The sequence below is a fragment of the Peromyscus eremicus genome, chromosome 11, assembly GCF_949786415.1.
Source record: "Peromyscus eremicus chromosome 11, PerEre_H2_v1, whole genome shotgun sequence".
NCBI classification, from domain to species: Eukaryota; Metazoa; Chordata; class Mammalia; order Rodentia; family Cricetidae; genus Peromyscus; species Peromyscus eremicus.
In genome coordinates this window covers 20460133-20481501 of record NC_081427.1, presented here as the reverse complement: position 1 = coordinate 20481501, position 21369 = coordinate 20460133, and the positions used below count along the sequence as shown (strand labels likewise).

Genomic DNA, 21369 nt, shown 5'->3' with positions numbered 1-21369 from the left:
TCCATTCCATCAGTCACTCAGCTGATCATTTTCTTGCCAGAAAGGTGACATGGACAAAGGTATCACTGAAGGACTCAAAGATGGGGCAGACACCCAATACCTTCTCTCATTCAGTCACTTCAGTTGTGACACTGGTCACTTGTTCTTCCTTCTTTTCCATCCTCTGCAGGGGTTACTGCTGTCAATCCTCTCTAGAGATCATCACCAGATAGCTGCTAACTTTTTTTGTAATCTTCCTCATATATGCTCTGGGGAAGTAGAATCTGAATGATCTCTAGAAATAGTCAGAATTCCTAGTCTATTTTGTGATCTCCATAGCTCAGTGAGAGGCCCTTTTTCACAAAATATGATGAACAGTTTAATGGAAATGAAACAAAGTTGACTTCTGATCTTTACATACACCTAGGACACACACGTACTAAAATACATACACACACATGAACATATACATAACCAGAAATACAACTACTGAATACATTTCATAAAAATCCTTACAAACTTTTAAATGCAAAGTGGCATAATTATGTATCACAATTTAACTGAAAATGAAATGGCTGTAGAAATTATATATGTATGACATTATGACATTTAAAAATAATTTAAATATATATTCTTTCCACTGAGGAGATCAATTTATTATGAGTTTTCACCTTTGCTGCCCACTCCATGTGGTGCCCGTGTCCAGGCAAGCTGGTAGGCACAGCTGTTTTTACCACCTGTTAGAAGGGTTTCATGCTTCTGCTTATCCACAGCAGGAAGGACAAAACCTTAGTGAAGATTCTTCGAGCGATGCTCTTGGTTTTTCCATAGATGCCATCAGTCCTGATTCTCCTGACCTTTTATCTGCCACTTGGAGCTGGTGCAGGTCCCCAGTTGTTCCCATCTTTGCAGAACACTCCTCCAGTGTTATCCAGGCTCTGAACCCCATGAGCTCAAGTAGTACTCCTTCATTCATGCAACCAAAAGCATTTACTGAGAATACAAGTTATGTTGGGCATCAGAAAAGAGCATTTAGAAAAATCTCCTCCATAGGGCTTGGGGGTAAATGAGGAGATCATTGGGGGCCATGAGGCCAAGCTCCACTCCCGCCCCTACATGACATTTATTGAATCTCTGCATGTTGGTGGGAATAGGAGTCGCTGTGGAGGGTTCCTGGTATGAGACAACTTTGTGCTGACAGCTGCTCACTGCCTGGGAAGCTCAATGAAAGTCACTCAGGGGGCCCACAACATCAAGGCACAGGAGGAGACCCAGCAGATCATCCCTGTGGCAAAAACCATGCCACACCCAGCCTATAATGCTGAGGACCGGTCCAATGACATCATGCTCTTAAAGCTGCAGAGGAAGGCCAAGAGGACTAAAGCTGTGAGGCATAGAATATACATAATAAAACAGCATTCTATAATTATGTTTGTATGCTATGATGTGTACAGATATAAAAATCAGAGGAAGAGTTATAAGATTTACATTTGTAGGGCATATAAGGTTAAAAACATCTAAAAGATGGCATGTTTAAATGTAGCAAGACAGGGTTAAAATCAGACTTGATTTTTTTTCTTATGACTTTCAACATAAGCAACAAATTATGTCAGATATGAAAATACTTGAATGAATGATGCCTTTTATCTGTGTAAGATGGAAGATTGAAGTTAGCTTCTCTGAAGACCAGAAACTTAAATTACATTTTCATAGTAGTTACTGATCAATGAAGTTTAAAGATAGGAAAAGTAATTCTGCACTGTTTGCAGATTTCCTACTGTTGGAGGATACTTGTACATTGTGTGAAGATGTACTGCTATGATGGTATAATGAAAAGCTGATTGTCCAATAACTAGGCAAGAGGTATAGGAGAGATTCCTGGGCAGAGAGAGACAAGGGGGATGGGGGAATCTAGGCACAGCAGGATTTCCCAGCAGACTTGGAGCAAGTCTATGTGCTGTACTTAGAAAAGGTAATCAAACCACGTGGTAGAATGTAGATTTAAAATATATGGGTCAATTAACTTATAAGAGCTAATTGGGAAAAAGCCTAAGCTAAGGCCAAGCTTTCATAATTAATAGTAAGTCTCTGTGTCATTATTTGGGACCTGGTGTCCGACAAGAAAGACATGCTACATCCAACAATATAAAAACACTTGAGATTTATAATATATAATATTCCACATTATATATATATATTGAATATAGAAGCTATGCATTCAAGAAATGTTTTAAGTTGTATCTTATGGTAGAGAAACCAAGCAGATATTAAATTAGTTTAAAAATATGTATAAATTTAACAAAAAATCTACTATTGCTCTTTCCTTTTTCAACAATTTATTGATAGCATTCAGTCTTCTAAGGCTTTATACTGTAAGTGCAAACAAAATACCAAGTAATGCTTCTATGTTATTGCTTAATATATATTTGTTATCGCATCATATTTATATGTTGATATGTATGAGATCTCTAATGCCTTTAAAAATAAGGCCAGAATAGCATTTCCTTTCATGCAGAAAAAAATGCATACATACATATACATATATATATTTAAAACTTTATATTCAAGCATTTATTCTTCCTTTAATAAAGTAATGATATTTTGAGAAAGATGTTTTGTGAAAGATCATTATGTTTCTTTGAATAGCTGTGGCCTCCACATACTCATTGTTTCAGTGCTTGGCCTTTAGGGAGTGGAAATATTAGGAGATATGGACTTGTTGGAGTAGGTGTGACCTTAATGAAAGAAGTGTCTCACTGTGGAGATGGGCTTTGAGGTCTCATATATACTTAAGCTATGCCCAATGTTCCAAGCAGTTTCCTTTTGCTGTTTGAGGATCAAGATGTAGAACTCAGCTCTTTCTCCACTAACATGTCTGTCTGTATGTCACCATACTTCTCCTCATGATGATAGTAGACTGTGGTGGTATTGTGTTCCCCAAAATATTGTGCACCTTAATAAACTTATCTGGGGTCAGAGAACAGAACAGCCACTAGATACAGAGGCTAGAAAATGATGGCACTCCCACGAAGTGAGCCTTTAATCCCAGGATCTGATGGCAGAAAGCAGAAAGGTATATAAGGCTTGAAAAACCAGGAACTAGAGCTGGTTAAGCTTTCAGGCTTTCGAGAAGCAGTTCAGCTGAGATGCATTTGTATAAGGACTCAGAAGCTTCCAGTCTGAGGAAACAGGATCAGCTGAGGAATTGTCAAGGTGAGGTGGCTGTGGCTTGTTCTGCTTCTCTGACCTTCCAGTATTCACCCCAATACCTGGCTCTGGGTTTGTTTTTATTAATAAGAACTTTTAAGATTCATGCTACAGTAGACCAAAACTCTAAAAATATTATTCAGCCCCAATTAACTGTCTTCCTTTTTAAAAGTTTTTTTGTTTGTTTGTTTGTTATGGTGTCTCTTCACAATAATAGAAACCCTAACAAGGACAATTACTGAAATTTTCTCCAACTTTATTGGGATGGTATTCAAGGATAAGACTACACAATAATTTTATTATTTGTGAAATATTTTTCTGTTAACAAGGCTTAGACCCAGTTCATAGATAAATGCTCAAATATTCTTCTAGATATTAGTTAGAGATTGTCTTCCACAAACTTGCTACATATCTTGGTGTTATCTGAACAAAACACGTTGTCTTCAATAAAGTGTCTGGGCTTTGTGCCAGCAGTTGAACACCTGAACAGAACAAGAGAATGATATCCCTCTGATATACCAGACTTCTACAGTAAACTCTACTACACACTGCAAGCACAAAGTTGGGTACTAACTTTGTCCAGAAAGTCCACCTTGGTCCATATAATGTTGCCCTAATCATATTAGCCACTACATTATATCTGTTTTCCCATTCATTTTTCTTGATACGCATTTAGCTAACTCTTCTTCTCTAGGGAACCCACTATAGGTGGCTAGTTTCATAACAACTTGACACAAGCTAAGGAAATCTAAGAGGAGAGAACCTCACACACAAAAATGACTTCATAAGATCAGTGTGCAGGTAATCATGGATAGCATTTTTTAAAATTATTGATTGATGTGGGAGGGGCCAGCCCATTGTGGGTGGTGCATCACTGGGTAGGTGGTCCTGGGTTCTGTAAGAATGAATGCTGAGTAAGCTATGAAGAGCAAGCCAGAGGACAAAGAATTTTAAGGCAAATAAATATTTTCCTTCCAAACTTGCTTTGGGTCCTGGTGCTTCAAAATAGCAACAGTAACCATGACTAAGACAACTCCAGCCAATACAACTTAGGAATCTAAATCTACAGTTAGTTTTTCACATGAATAATGCAATTAAATCTTTGTAGCAGTACAAATTAGTGTTATTATTTTGTTTTTGTTGTGTTTTTTTTTTCCTTACATCACATTCATTATTGCCCTTTGTTTCCTCTCACAAGTTTCTGTGGTGTTTTCTTTTAATTTTTTTAGATTTATTTACTTTATGCATATGAAAGCTCTGCCTGCATGTGTGTATTATATTACATGAGTGCCTGCTGCCTAAAGAGGTCAGAAAAGACAATAGACTTTACAAAAACTGGCTTTATGGATGGCTGTGAACTTGATTTCAGTGCTGGGAACTTAAGCCCCTGTCCTCTGCAGGAGCAACAAAGGCTTTTAAAAATTGAACCATCTCTCCAGCCATCCTGTGGAATCTTTTAGAATCTGAATGGTAGAACAAGTTTCTAAAGCCCAGATGGATCAACAGAAATGGAAGGACACTGACTTTGGTGTGACACTTCCTTATTGAGAATAGGAGCAAATATTGTCAAGCAAATCTGTATGCATGGGGTGTTTTCCTTCCTGAAAACCCTAGCTCAAGGGTGAGAAGGGCAGCATTCATGAGAAGAATTTAGTAGTAAAGAAATAATCTAATTCCATAAGCAGAGTTCTCTTAGACAAAGGAGAACAAAATTACGTCAGAGTAGGAAGAGGTAGGAAGAGTTAGGCACTGAGTGAATTGCACTGGGATATAGAATAATTCACCAAAGCCTCCAGGACAAGGTACTTCAAAGGAGAGCTGAGGAGTCAGCTCTCTAAATGCTGAGCCGTCTACCTGTCAATGGCAGCAAGTTTAAGATAGATGTCAGAGTGTTTTCACTGGGACTACACAAAACGGAGGAAAAGTAAAGAAAGCCAGGGTTGCTATGCAGAAGGGAGTGGTAAGTGCAATATGATGACCAAGAATGTGTGATAATTCTTAATAATTGATTTTAAAGTGAATGTGATGGCACTCTGTTTGCTGCCAGAATAATCTACCTGGGACTGGTACAGAGACAATTTATAGCCACTTTTTTATATTGCTTGAATACACTGAGAATAAAAGAGAGAGAGAGAGAGAGAGAGAGAGAGAGAGAGAGAGAGAGAGAGAGAGAGAGAATTGCCTTAAGCAGTCAGCACAAATAGCTCCATAGTGTTTACAAAGACAGGGGGAGTTTCAGCTAACTACAGAGCTGTATGCCTGTGGTAATGCATATATATGTCACGGCTCTCTATTTTTATACTCGTTTTCTCAGAAAAACCAGAAGCAATGGCACTACATTCCAGTAAGTAGGCTCGGTGGGGGAGAAGTAGGATGGTGATTTAAGAAAGAGGAGACTTGGTTGGCAGAGGTAAGTAGTTAACAACTGGACCAGGAAAGCAGCGACCAAAAATTTAATGTAAGAATTATGAAAATGAATAATTGTTTCTCTCCCATTTGGGGTCCATGTATGAGGAAAGATAGAATTATATCTCCCTTTGCCCAACAATGATTGTATCTTGCATCTTTTGAAAATATTTAATTTGGACATTGAATATGGACATCCAAACTTACTCCTGTTATGGGACATTGGGTTCACAGCCTGTTGCCCTAACTAGCTAGATAAGTTCACCTGTTTTCAACAGGCCAAATAAAGGGGACGAAGTAATAGTGAAATGCAGCAAAGAGAGATTTATTCAATCTGAACACAATGGAATGAAGATTCAGGGACTTGATTAAGGCCATCATTTGGTGTCCCTCCATGAGCATAGGGCTTAAAGTTATGCATACCTGAGCAGTTCAGCAAAGTGTGAGCCCTTTCTCACCACTGTTTCAGCTCCAAGTCTCTCCAGCAAGGTCAGCAGACAGGATGGAAATAATTCTTCAAGTGTCCAGTTCTGCCTCTGGATTCCCCAGAGCTATAGGTAGATTTCAACCAGCAAGACTTTTTTTTTACAAAAGTATTAATTTCTTGGTTCCTTTACAACATATTCATTCCTGCCAAACAGTACCATGTTATTGTTTACACATTTTCTCTGACACCAGCATATTTTCTAATAATTTTCAAGAATTTGATATCAAATGAAGGTTTGTTTTTAACATGTATACTTTATAAATTCTGCCCTCCACAATCCCCTAAGGCTCATTTGCAATTTTATATGCAAATTTTTTTTTATTATTTTCTCAAAAGTCTATTGGCCATGTAACTATGAATTTTAAGTGACACCTGAAGAGAACAACAAAAATAAGTTAATTATTGACTCATTCTTCCATATAATGTGTCTAAATTTGGTTCTCAAGAACAAATACTACTGTGCTAATTTAAATTTCTGAATAAAATAAAGCTGTCTTTTCTCCTAGTACATGGTTTGCTAAATAATCCAACCAAGTATTGAGGAGATTAGCACAGTAGATTTTTTTTTCAGGCTTCACTATTATCATTGAATATTCAATGCTCTTTCACTATTGTGGGATTAACTGGGGTCGAAGGCCACTCAGCACAGCTAACGTGAACCAAGGGATGAGTTCATGTTGAGAGAGGCCCAGCATCCAACAGTGGTCTTACTGCTCCCATGCCTGCCATTTTAGTGGGAATCTGGTCTTCTCTTCAGTTACAGTTAAATATGGGAAGGAGATTTATGTCCAATACTCTCTTATGGTCTCCTTTAAAGGACAATGCAAACATTTGAAGAGAAATTGAGGGATGCATACAAATGTTTGTTAGTAAGAAAAAACCTAAAACATAGAAAAATGTATTACACTGCAAGATAGTAAATAAACTAAACTGAGCATCAGAGCGAAATTCTCAATTTTTCACTTAATTACAACCTAAAGTGTGTCAAGAAGAAAGTAGAATAATGATTTCTAAAGGTTGGGCATGTGAATAAAAGGCAGCAAGATTTGACTAGTGAAAGATAAATACTCTGAAATATCACACTGGTGTTCACTGTGTACATAATGTAAGAATTATGAATATGAATAATTGTTTCTCTTTGTTTTGGATTTTGTATGTGTAAATCATGGGAACCATAATAAATTGTTTTGAAAAATCCATGAAATATTCCAGATTGCATAGATTAAAAACACCATCTTAATGTTTGTAGTAGTGACAATTTTCTGTCAACATATTATTTGATAATCTTTCCATATATATTTTAATAGTTACATTAACTGTAGTGGATTACATCGTATTTATGCCATTCTTGTTAAGCATTTTTAAACACTTTTTTCAGTTTTAATTACTTATGAGATAGTGTTCAGATGATATGATTAAGGGTTGGCATTCAGTCACTAAAATTCTTATCTTGTAAGATAATGTACATAAGTTTGAATTCCAAACACACAAGGGAAAACAAAGACAAAAACAAAAACAAAACAAAACAAACAAACAAAACAACAAACAACAGCCTTCTTAGTCTCTGGGTATATATGAGATTAAGCTGCCTAGATTAGTTCTGATTTTGAACAATGAACTTTATGAACTGATTTTTCTTATATTCCTTGTATCAATAACTACTTAGTACAGAATATTGTGAAGATAGATAGGTTTATCCTTTGGGACTGGGCTTCACAAGCAGAAAAAAAGAGAGGAAAAATTGTAAAGGACAGAGAAGCAGAGACTTTGCTGCAACATTGTCATTTAGTAATTGTCGCGTCCGCCTCGACCAGCAAGGAAGACGCAACACCAGGCTCTTCTCCAAGTAGTTTATTCAGGAACCTTGAGACAATCTTCTGACCCCGGGGAAAGCCATCTTCTCACTCTAGGGAAAGCCAGCCCACGCCCTTTATAGCCACTGGGCAACCAACCCTGTAGTGCCACGTGGACAATGCCGATAGGGTCAGACATATGCAAGCAAGCCAGATTCCACGCCCAAGCCAAATAAGGAGTTGTTTATCCCAGAGAACACCTGCCATCAGGAAGGCAGAAGCCGGACGCCGGTGCCATCTTTGCGGCGCGGCCGTGCACGGCTCTCTACAAGTAATTTCAGAAGCTACACCCATACAGTTTTATCAACATGACTATCTAAACATGAGATAAGCAACGGTAACAAGAATAGACATACCAAGTAGATGCAAGAAAGATTACAAGGGTTCAAGTCCACAGAGAGAATTATAGGCAACAAAGGGAGGGTGACAAGGAGAAATAGTCTTCTATGGGTAATGGTACACTAATTAGTCATATAAATGGACAGCCCTGAAAGCATACATACTGGTAACATTGTAAGGACAGAGCGTGTTATAGTTAGGAATATGTGATTATATACACATATATGCATGTAGCAACAAATAATTCAAAATGAAGTCATGAGTTTGAAAAAGAGCAAGCAGGATCAACTGAAATTTTTTCATAGGAGGAAAGAGAAGGGACAAGTTATTTAATTAAATTATCTCAAAAACTTCTAAAATATAAAAAACAAAAATAATGGATTTTTTAAAATAAAAACTTTGACCATAGTGTTAATTTGGAGTATCACTGTGAGAATCTGTATCTCTATTATGTTCCTAGGTCATGTCAGTTCTATTGATCCACACTGTCAACAGTTATTAAACTCCATAGTTTGCATTAAAGGAGATCAAAATTTAGACATGAAAATGTGAGCATGATTCTGGAGGACAAAGTGCTAAATGATCTTATTAATAAAAAACTCGGAAGCCAGATATTGGGGTGAATGCTGAAAGATCAGAGAAATAGGAAAAGCCACAGTCAACTTCACCTCGACACCTCTTCATCAGTTCCTGTTTCCACAAATCCTCAGACTGAAAGCTTCTGAATTCTCTGAATGGATCTCAGCTGAACTGTTGCTAAAAGCCTAAAAGCTTAAAAGCCTAGAAGCCTCTAGTTCCTGGCCCTCATGCCTTACATACCTTTCCTGGCATCATTTCCTGGGATCAAAGGCATGTGTCTTTCCCAAGCAAGACATGAGATCTCAAGTCCTGGCATTAAAGGTGTGTGCCACCTCTGTTTCCAGTGTGGTCTTGAACTCACAGAGCTCCAGATGGATCTCTGCTTCTGGAATGCTAGGATTAAGGGTGTGTGCTACTACTGCCTAACCTCTATGTTTAATATAGTGGTTGTTTTGTTTTCTGACCCCCAGATAAGTTTATTGGGGTGCAATATGAAAAGCAGTAACAATACACACACACACACACACACACACACACACACACACACACACACACACACACAAAGTAGAATAAGAAACTTGCATTGAATGTTAGTGAATACCTGCAATCTCAACATGTGGATGGTGGAGCCAGGAAGTCTACAGTGAGATCCAGGTCAATCTGGGCTACATTTACATACCAGATTAGGAGACAGTAACATAGCAAGACCTCATCTCAAAATCAAAACTAAAACTAAAATAAAAAAAAAACATTTTAAATATATTTAAAAGTAAATACACAAAAAGGAAACTTAAAAACCCACCAGACATTTCAGGCAATAAAGAATAAAATCTGCTATCATTGCTAAGATTATGTGTTTAGAATTATTTCAACCAGAATTTTCTAGCTTCATCACTTTAAAATCTTGTCTTTAGCCTCCTTGCACAGTACTTTAGCAGACATTCATATATATTTCACCATTTTTTTCCACTTTGAAAATACAGTTTTACAAAGCCAAACAGCACCATAGTAAATCCTTTAAATCGAAGTTTTAATATTGTTATAAACATTTTTTTCAATTTTTATATAACTGAGAGATTTGTAAGTTAAAATTATGCCTGCTAATGGGTGTCATATGTACTTGATATATGCATACATTATTCAATGCTGATGTCATGATGTATATATCAATATCCATAGACACTTATAATTTCTTCATGCTAAATTATTTAAAGATCTGCTTTTGAATCTTCTGCATTCCATAATTATGTTTTAATATTTTATTTCCTGTTACTCCACATTTTAGTTGCCCATCTTCCTAATAATATTAGTATGGGGGCACATTTCTTAATACCATGACAACTATAGAGATACAAATTCATATTTTCAATCTCAGATTCTTAATATAAGTTGTATTATTCAGTGATTAAAAATGAAACTCCTTGAAAGGATTCTTTATATCAATTACATAGTTATAATTTCCACAACATTAAATGCAATGTTCTGTGGAGAATAAAACTTGAATAGACATTCTCAATAAAATTGGAATGAATACGGACACAATTAAAGATTCTCATGTCTCCATTAAACTTATTACTCTGAAAATAGTTTTTTGATTAATTTTATACTTAGCTAACTTAATATGAAGCCTTGATTAAACAATTTTGTAAATGCAGATTATGTTGAATCCTTAAGAAACTGGCTCCTTTTACTATACTGGAAACTTTTATTCTATAATGCCACAAAACTAGCTAAAATATTCTTCTTTAATTCCAACCGTATTTTAAAATTAATAAATAATATTGAAATGTCTTTGCAAAATAAATCCTACAATATCATCATTTTCTGAATAAAAGTTGCATTCATTATAAAATAATTTATTTTATATATTAGTGTTGTAATTATTATTAGCTTTCTAATGCAGGGATGCCCACATGATTTATCAAAATTCATTTCTATCTAATTAAAATTGTTTCAAAAATGTGCACTTAAAAATATGACAGTTTAGAATCTGAGGACCTGTGGGTAGGAGAACTGTCCCTGCTCCTTGGTGCATGCTGTATTGAGTGAGCTATCTGAGACAGTGCTGGGAAGCTCCCTTGGGGAGTGATGATGATGGAAAGCTGGCATGCTGGCCAACCCAGTTACCCCCCAGGCCCAGAACCAGTGTTATGAGTTGGACCATTCCAACACTCACTGTATCTAGGAGCTGTTGGAGCATGTAAAAGGGAGGAACCAACAGATCCAACATTGCAGAACCTCCATGACACCGGACAACAGGATATCCCAGAGGAGCTGCAGAGAGAGCCCATTACAGGCAATGTAGCAGAGCCCAGAGGCCTCCAACCAGCCCAATGACTCATGGCAATGAACACTTGCAAGTAAAGATGAGTGGACTAAAGAGTAAACTGTGTGACTCAACGGGCCACACTAGAGCTTCCAGGACAAGAGTTCTCTCTTTCTCTTTCTTTTTCTTTTCTTTTCTTTTGTTTGTTTGGTTTTTGGTTTTTCTTTTAAAATTTGTTTTGTTTGTGGGGGGGTGTTGCATAGGCAGAGGGAGAATTGAGGGGATGGGGAGATAAGAAGTACCAGGATGCATGATGTGAAATCCACAGAAAATCAGTAAAAGTTTTAGGAAAAAAAGAAACAGTATGATAGCTTTTTTTTTTTATAAGTAAATTTGTTTTTGTGTTATCTTTCTTAACTGATAGTATATTGGACTTGGCCAAGGTATGACAGCATAGTAACCATCTAAGTTAGGATTTCTATTGCTGTGATGAAATATCATGATCAAAATGCAAGTTGGAGAGGAAAGTGTTTATTTGGACTATACTTCCACGTTGCTGTCAATCACTGAAGTCAGGATAGGAACTCAAACAGGGCAGGAACCTGGAGGCAGGAGCTGATGCAGAGGCCATGGAGGGGTGCTGCTTACTGGGGTGCTTCCCTGGCTTGTTCTGCCTGCTTTCTTATAAAAATTGGGACCACCAGCCCAGGGATGGCAACACTCACCATGAGTTGGATTCTTCTTCATTGATCACTCATTGAGAAAATGCCTTACAGCTGGATCTCATGGAGGCATTTCCTCAGCTGAGGCTCCATCCTCTCTGATGACTAGGGTTTGTGTCAAGTTGACACACAAAACCAGCCAGCAGAGTAAACAAATTATTTCACTTCATACATTCAATATCGAATATATTGACAATAAAATATACTTCTCCTAGTAAAGCATAGTTTGAGAGGAATCAGCCGGAAAATTGCTTAGAGAACAAAATAAACATTACCAGGGATTTAAAACTTTTGGAACTCTTTAAACTCTTTACTGTATAGCTAGCTATCTTTTCTGCCAAAGTTAACTGTCATATTTGTTCCTTTTTAAAATTAGTTCAACTTTAGATAAATACCACTGTATTTTGTGGATTTAAAATGGATCAAAGAAATTTAGCTTTCAGGTCCCATGAGTTATATTTTGTTTCAGTTGGGTTATCCCAATTAAGATCACTAAATACTGATATGCCTTTTATCTACTTTATTGCTCACCTTTAAAATGGATTGGGGGTAAATAGAGGTTTATTTTGAGCTTCTCTGTTCTGTTAATTAGCAGACATACATAAGTGAAATGAAATGTAAAATAAGGTCCCATATGATACTCCAGGGCTTGTAAATATTCTTAATTATGTATATAAGTGTCAATATACTTTCTCATATATTTATTGCTTTTTTAAGGAAGAAAGTATTTAGAAAAATATATTTATTGTTTTAAAATATGTAGTAAATTATGGTTACTTCTGTTTACAGTACTGTGAAATAGCATACTATAACTTTTTACTACTAGCCAGCTGTAACTTAGTAATCACTGATTATCAATTCCTGTGTTCTGTTATCCAAAGCCCATGATTCTCATCTCTGTTATCCACCATTACACTTTCATGTTATAAGAGATCAACATTTTTTTTGATTCCACATGTAAAAGAGATTTCTATGTAGCAGTGTTTTTTTGTCCATGACCTCTCTTGATACAATGGCTTCCAGACACACCCATGTTGTAACAGTTTACAATAATTCATTGTCATCAATGAGTGAAAAATTATTAAATGCTGCATGTGAAGTTGGACATAGGTAAGTCCATTGCACATTTTGGTTACTGTGTGTAATGTATCTGTACTCTGTTATTTTGACTTTTTCTCGGTCAGAGTCTCTCAGCTGACCTATAGAAGGTTTCTATTCTTAATAGATGTGGGAAGATGTTAAAGCAATGCAAGTTCAGAAGATACAGTAGTTATTTAACTCTTGGTAGATTGAAAATATGTACAAAGAATAGTATCCATCAAAAACATTGTACATTATTTTTCTTTTTCATCTAACAAAATCGTGTCCCTAAGGAATAGATCTTGGTTCCTTAGGGTTATAGCAAGAATGGTTATTTTAATTGGACAACATATTTATTTAAAGATATGCATTATGACTAGAATGGTGATAAGTGTCAGGGATAATGCCCTAGATGGTAGAGACAATGTACATTTTAAAATATAGCTTGTAACCAGAAAAAAAAAACACAAAAATCTGATTCAAAACTAGTTTAAATAATAATACATAAAATACAGCTAATATTAATATACATATATATTCCTTTAGAAACAGAAAAAATAAAATGTTAATCAAATCCTAAGTATCATTAAAGGTTGCCGTTTGACATTCGCTTGAAAATATATGCGAAGAGCAGTCTTCCACTGCACAGACACTCAGTGCAATGGCTAGTATTGAAGACAAATATAGAGTGCTCTTAGCTCAGACTTTGAAGAAACGTGTCATTTGAAGAACTTAGTGAGATATCTAAAGAACAACGGAGAAGGTACCAGGCAGTGCGGTGTAGACATCAGCCAGATAAGGATAGACGCTGCAGACTGCTTAAGAATTGTAAAATTATTTATTCTAGAAACAAATCTTTAAAAACATTTGAAGAAGAATGGTGCTTTCTATAACACTCATATATATGTGTGTGTGTGTGTGTGTGTGTGTGTGTGTGTGTGTGTGTGTATGTATGTATTTTTTTTCAGAATGTTCTCTGTGTGATTTGTTTTTTAGGTAGACATAAAAATAGTTCCTGGGAGACAAACCAGAATGCAGGTGTAGTAATACACACCTTGGGTCAGGAGGTATGGAACAACATTGTCAGGAATTTAAAACAATACTGCAAGGCACAATTAGACCCGGTTTTTAAAAAAAAGAGAGAAAAAAAAACTTAATATTGAAAATGAATGGACAACCAGGAGGATGTTACATTATTTCCCATTCATAAATACATTTTAAGGTGTTAATATTTAGATAGCATTTTCCAGGGATGAGAAATGTTCTTGATGAAGTATTCCCTGCATTGGAAACCACATTAAGTTTAATAAAACATTTTTATATGGGATATTTTGTATAAGAAGAGTTAAGAAGTGATTAAATTAGGCCCATCAATACCGTCAATAGTACACTGTTATCTGTCATTTAATCTATAAAACTACTCTTTAATAAATAACAAAAAATAGTAACTTTATCTTAAATTCAGGGAATCAGAAGCAGAACAATGATGCTTACTTATATATCTGTTATAATGATTAATAAGTATAAAGGCAATATCAATCAATTGGTCAATACTTAAGCCACTTAACCAGAAAGTGCAATTTAAACGATCAGAAGACATGCATTTTTACAGTAGTCATATCACCTACTAACTGTAATTGAGACAAAGACGGGCTCACACGAATGAGTTTCCTCTTGTGTGAATCATCAATAATAAATATCCCCAGCTGCACCGTTGCATTTAGGATGGGATGACAGGTTATGTGTAATGTAGTTAGGGGAGATCCCAAGGGTACAAGGAGGGATAAGTGAGTGAGTTGTCAATGCTGTGATGACATCATGTTACTGTGAATGTTTTCCAAACAGATTTTTTTTTCCATTAGCAGTTGTTTCTTTATTATTAGACACTTCTTCACTTTGGGATTTGTGAATATCTTCCTTTCATTTGAATTCACTGGGACATTATTCACATTCATAAAATGTGATGAAAGGAAATAACATTTTTACTTCCTCTAGAACAATTTGGTTGTCACTAGACCGAAAGCAAAATACTGTGAGTATGGGTTCATTCTTCATAGTCTATGAATTAGACAAACATGAAGGATGGGTCCTCTGAGGAATGAATTCATCCTTTTCTGCCAGGAACACAGATGTCACAGTCCAGATGGCAATAAATGAAATAAAGAATTGTCAGTAGGGAGGTCTCTGAACAGGCTGCACAATGTACCTTGTTAAGATCACTTATTTTACTGACAGACATACACTTACAAATGTAGATTACAAGGATATACTGGGTTAGTTCCATGAGTAATCACTAGCTACTATTAAGTAGAATTGTATGGGATTTTTAACATTTGTGCTTCCCAAAAAGCTTTCTCTATCATCTATGTATCTGTCTATCTATCTATCTATCTATCTATCTATCTATCTATCTATCTATCTATCTATCTATCTATAAATAGTACTCTGATGTATTTGTGATCATATTTACTATAGAAGAAACTAAACATATATCATTTTCTTTTTGTGCACAAGTACACATTATTTCCATAATTATCATGACAATTTAAGAAAGAATGATGTAACCTTACTCTTTCTGAGAATTACATATATATGTGTGTGTGTGTGTAAATTTGAAATTTTGTAAATGATATTAATATTTACTTTATTTTTGATTATGCATGTCTTTGTGCATCTGTGTAGGGGTATTAGCATAAGAAGGCCAGAGGCATAGCATTTCCTCATATTTGGAGTTACAGGAAATTGCAGAGAGGTTGAGAATGAACTTTGATCCTTTGCAATAGCAGAATGCACTCTTGACCACTAAGCCATCATTGAAGCTCAGAATTTAACTTTAATGCACAATAATATATAAATTTATCAAAGTAAATATATATGTATATATGTGATCAAATATAATGTATTAGTAGGTTTTAATGTTGTCTTTCATTTTTCTATAATTTGGTATACATTTATCTATCCAAATATTAATTTATCTAATACTGGTAATATTTACAATATTCGTTAGATTTAATGTCAGCACTTAATTTCATTCATATATTGATAATTTATCAAATGCCTTCCGTTTATTTTAACAAACATTTAAATTAATTAATTATTCATGTGTATATGTTATATGACCTTGTGTGTTTGCAATTGTGTGTACCTAAGCACACACACAGAGGCCAAAAGATGGTGTCTAAATGCCCTGATCTGTCACTCTCCTCATATTACGTTTGATTCAGAATCTCTCTTTCAACATGCAGCTAAGATTTTCTAGGTTAAATAAGAAGCCTATAATATAAATATAGCAGTCTTTATTACTACCATTCTAAGAGCTGAGATTTACATACATTCATTCATAGCACAATGGACTAGCTATGTGGATTCTGGGGCGCAACTCCGGTTCTCATGATTGTAAAGTGATTGCTGCTAATGTCTGAACCATCCCTTTCAGTTTATAATTACAAGTGAACTTCCTTGATAACTAATTGAAGTATATATTACATTTGAATATTCCAAGCCTACTCATACCCTTTGATTCATTGTTCTTTGTATATGACACTGTTTCAGTCACTCATCTATTACTGTGATAAGACTCCACAGCCATGGAAACTCTTACAAAGTATAGCATTTAATTGGGTCTGTCTTACAGGTTCAAAGGCTTAATTCATTATTATCATGGTGGGAAGGATGGCAACATGCAGGCAGACACAGTAGCTGAGAGTACCACATCTGGATTTTGGGCAGGTGGAAGAGAGAGACACTGAACCTGCCTTGAGCCTTTGAAACCTAAAAGCCTAATGCCAGTGACACAATTCCTCCTACAAGAATATACCTACTCCAGCAACACCCACACCTCCCAATAGTGCTACTCCCTATAAGGCTATTTGGGATATTTTCATGTAAACCACCACAAACATATTTTTGTCATGTAGAGGACCATGAAAGATAAGTATGATTATGTGTATTACCTTATATTAGGCAATGCTGAAAAGTATTCATATGTATTTCATACACAATAGAAATATTTACTCAATGAAAACCATTTGAATGTAGCAGTATATTCAATCTCAGGTGTTTGTTAAAGTTACCGAAAAATGTAGGAAATTTTTAAAATTTTAAATTTTAAAACTATTTATGAATAAGGATAATCCTGTGTCTAATTATTAATTAATGATTAAAATAACTATAACATTTTCAGTAATTATTGATAGATCTAATGTAAAAATAAAACTCATTTCAGTGATTACATTTTCATTTTTAAAGTCTTGCATTTCATATACATTATTCTGATAGGACAAAATAAGTAAATTGACATGGCTGTAAGAAGGGTCTTCTATAACTGACTCATGATGTGTTATACTCAAATAATATTATCTTGTTTGTTTTCAAAATTTGTCCTATTGTACTTACAATTTAAAACGTCATCACTAGCAGAGAATATCCACTGATCATCTCATGTTTCCGTAAGCAACATTGGCTCAAAACTGATGACTAATTATTTGTGTTAACTTGTGACACAGATGAAAAGATAAATGCTCTCTATTTGTGTTTTCTCACCTAGTTTCATGATATTAATCTTAAAAATAACTTGGAAAATAAATTTTAGCTATGTCCAATGCAATCTCTCTTACTCTGCATACTAATTCTGTTTCATAACTTAAGAGAAAATCGGGGAGTAAGCATTGTAAATTGCCTATAAGGTTGGTCTTCTGTTACTGCATGACTACTTTCTATCTTCTACAAGCTAATAAACCTATTTATTTTTAAATAAACAGCTTTATGTTATATAAGTCTGAAGTGTAATCTTATTATAGTTTCCTGAAACATACCTGGCTTGATTTCTTTTTTATATTAAGATTACTTTATAAGATGCAAAATGCAAATACGTCCTTTAGAAAGTCTAGATGTATCATATAGCTCAATTTTCAAAATTGAACAAAATGTTGGTGTTCAAGACATCTGTCACCCCTTTGAGTGCCAGGGTTGCTTGGGCTGATCTGGCTTTCTATGCAAGTGTCCCCTTCCTCCCTCACTGTGTCTTTCCAGAAGCTGCTCGCTTTGCCAAACAGAATGACTTCCTCTTGACGGTGGAGGACCCAGCTTTGGTTAAAGAACGGTATACTAATAGCTGTGTTCCCCTTACAGACCTCCAAACAAGCTCACAGAAATATATAATTACTCATGTTAAAATTGCTCTAGATTTCAGATGTCCAAAATGACTCAATTTCCAATGAACTTAAAATAATTTGTCTTTAGAAAATTGTGTGTGAGTGTGTGTGTGTGTGTGTGTGTGTATGTGTGTGTAATACACATATTTGCTATACATCCACTGAAATATTTTACAACCTTTTCTCTTAACATTAACATACAAATTTTGATAATGAACCAACATCACATTGTGAAAGTAGTAGTCTCTAAATTCAGTTTAACCATTGATAGTTTAATGTATTTTATATGTTTCATTCATATACTCCAGAAAGTCTTGGATATATTTCAAAAATTTGTTTGGAATTCACACTAAATTGAATTAGTCTCTATTGTCAGTGGATCACTGAAAAATGTTGCTTTATAAATATAAAATCAGGAGCTATAGAGTAAAAAAAATTTTTTTTTTTGGTTTTTCGAGACAGGGTTTCTCTGTGTAGCTTTGGAGCCTGTCCTGGAACTCACTCTACAGACCAGGCTGGCCTCGAACTCACAGAGATCCACCTGCTTCTGCCTCCTGAATGCTGGGATTAAAGGCGTGTGCCACCATGCCCTGCTATCTATTTTCTTAATAAAATAGAGAATAACATATTCTATAATGAAATATAACAAAATTATAAGTAATTTATATATGAATCTATTGTTATGGATAAATTTGTTTATCAGTGCCATATGCTGGTGAATAAATGTGAGCAAGTAAAGGAGCTGAGTCAAATCTCACCAATAAAGTCAGATTTCAGTAGCTTCCAATGCCATTCAAGAGTGTTTTAGAATGTTGCTCCACATTTTGCTACTAGAAGAATTTCTGGAATCAGGCTTTATTCTTTCTAGACACAGCAAGATTTTAGGACGTTAAGGTGACCCCTTCCAATCATAAAAACGGGAGTCGATCTCTGTGTCTGCCATGCTAGAAAGAGAGAAACAACTTCTGCAAGTGTCCTCTGATCTCCACCATGTCACAAACATAAACACATTTACATCACATTTACATACACACACAATCATGAATTAATCAATATAATATAATATAAAATGCCTTTCTCAGTCACTACTTGTGGATAATGAAGCCCCAAACTAATGCAACAATTGACTATTTTCTCCGTTTTCTGAAGGAAAGGCATATTACAGAGGCTAGTATATATATATATATATATATTAATGTGAAGAGAAAGGTTTGCAAAATATTTCAGTGAATGTATGGTATATACATGTCTGTATGTGTATTAAATACACACACACACACACACACACACACACACACACCACACACACACACACACACACGACAAATCATTTTAAATTCACTAGAAAACCAGTGGTTTTATATCCCTAAAATCTAAAGCATTTGTAGAATGAATAATTATATGTAGCATGAATATATATAAAACATGCATAATTATATAACAATGTTAACTATTGTTGTTAGTCTTGTTGCAAAGATCAAAATAGTAATATATATTTTTATGTAGCAGTAATAAATTGATGTAACAATATGCTTATTTTTGTCACCCCAAATCAGTTTTGCTCCAGCATATACCACAATGGAAATGTTTATAATCTCATTAGCATACTTTCAGATACAAAGGTCCACTCCATTTATGGAGTTTACTGTTATGCAATGTTACTTTTTTCATCTTTCAGTTCTTGTTTGTTTTATTGCCCATCTTTGTTTTCTAGCCACCAGCTCTGCAGAGCTCTCCTCTACATAGGAACTTATTTTCTTTATATGTTTTGTTACATCTTATTTACTCCCTAAACTGATAGTGAGTTAAATAGAAATATTTCAAATCTTATTGTGTTTATGAATTGCAAGCATTTCTGTTTCTCACCTAAACTGAGTTCATAAGAGGGGTGTGTCTTACCTTGAATATATTAGCTTCTCCTTTAAGATATTACAATGTGTATGTATTAATAAGTGTTTTAATAATTGATGACTATTGAGATATATAAGTGTTAAATGAAGGTAATGCTTAAATAATCAGCAGATTGTGGTGGTGGTTGTGATGGTAGTGGTGGTAGTGGTGGTGGTAGTGGTGGTGGTGGCAGTTGTGGTGGTGGTGGTATAGTTATTAAAGAGTTTGATGTAGGAAATTTACTTTTAATTTGTTGATTTCAAAAATAAAATTCCTATATTAGTTAAACTTTAAATCACATAGACTAGAATTAGAGAAAGGCACTAATATTTTTATATTTTCAGTTCTTTTAAAGTATAAACTCCTTGGTTCATATTTCATATTAGTTATTTGGTTTACTGAAAACCTAAAGTAATCTTTATAAGTACTTTTATGTTTATTAAACTATAATATCATGTAACAGTTTAATTATACAGTAGACAACTTCCTTTCATGCAAGTTCAATGTGTTCCATTATTGATAGCATAATATAAAATCCATTGCTGTATTTATCTTTCTTTTTTATTATAAAGCACAGGTTGTGAGAGGATTTGTTATATCATTGTTCACTTTGAAGGCTTCATTCACACTGTTGCACACATACACATACACAGAGAATATTAAAATTAATTTTCATGATGCCCTCTTCCTTTTAATAGGACATACCATCTTTATCTTATACAGCAAAGTTAAGAATTATTGGCAGAAAAGACAGCAATTTTCCAAGTAATGTGAAGGGGAAATCATATTTTCAAAATGTGTTAGCAATTACAGAATTCACATTTTGAAATAAAGTATTCAAAATTTGATAGGTAATCTTGTTGAAATTTAATTTGATCTCCTTTTTTTTAACCACATAATTTGTATTCATTCACAAATAAAAACATCATGTAGCTAATTTGGGGATGGCTACTCAAAACTTCCACACTCTTATAGATATGATTCGATACCAGATCATTTTTAGTTTCAATAACTTCATAGAAGAATTTTTCAAATGTTGAAGCTTTACCCCTTCTCATTTTTTCTCAGGATTATAGCCAATTACGAGTCTCCACATGGACTGATTCGCACTGCAAAACCAAAAGCTTCTCTGAAAAAGATCTATGGGTGCAAACACAAATCCTGAGAAGTTGACAAGAAATATAATTTATATTTATATAAATATAAATATAATTTAATGAATCAGCTGTAAGTTATCCCCTAGGTACTTTGACTTCCCAGCCATGTTTTTCCAATTAGTTTTAAATATAAGCAGAAAAACGATGGAGAGAATGAGATAAATTTAGGTATTGGCAGCCAAAATTGGTGAATATTTGTTTTTTTCTATTATAATGCGTTTACATGCTTAAATTTAATATGGTGATTTTAG

At 34.7% G+C, this 21369-nt stretch overlaps 1 pseudogene; it reads left to right on the top strand.

Annotated features, from left to right (window-relative positions):
* Positions 1 to 810: 810 nt before the first annotated feature.
* Positions 811 to 21126, top strand: LOC131922000 (granzyme C-like; annotated as a pseudogene).
* Positions 21127 to 21369: the final 243 nt, after the last annotated feature.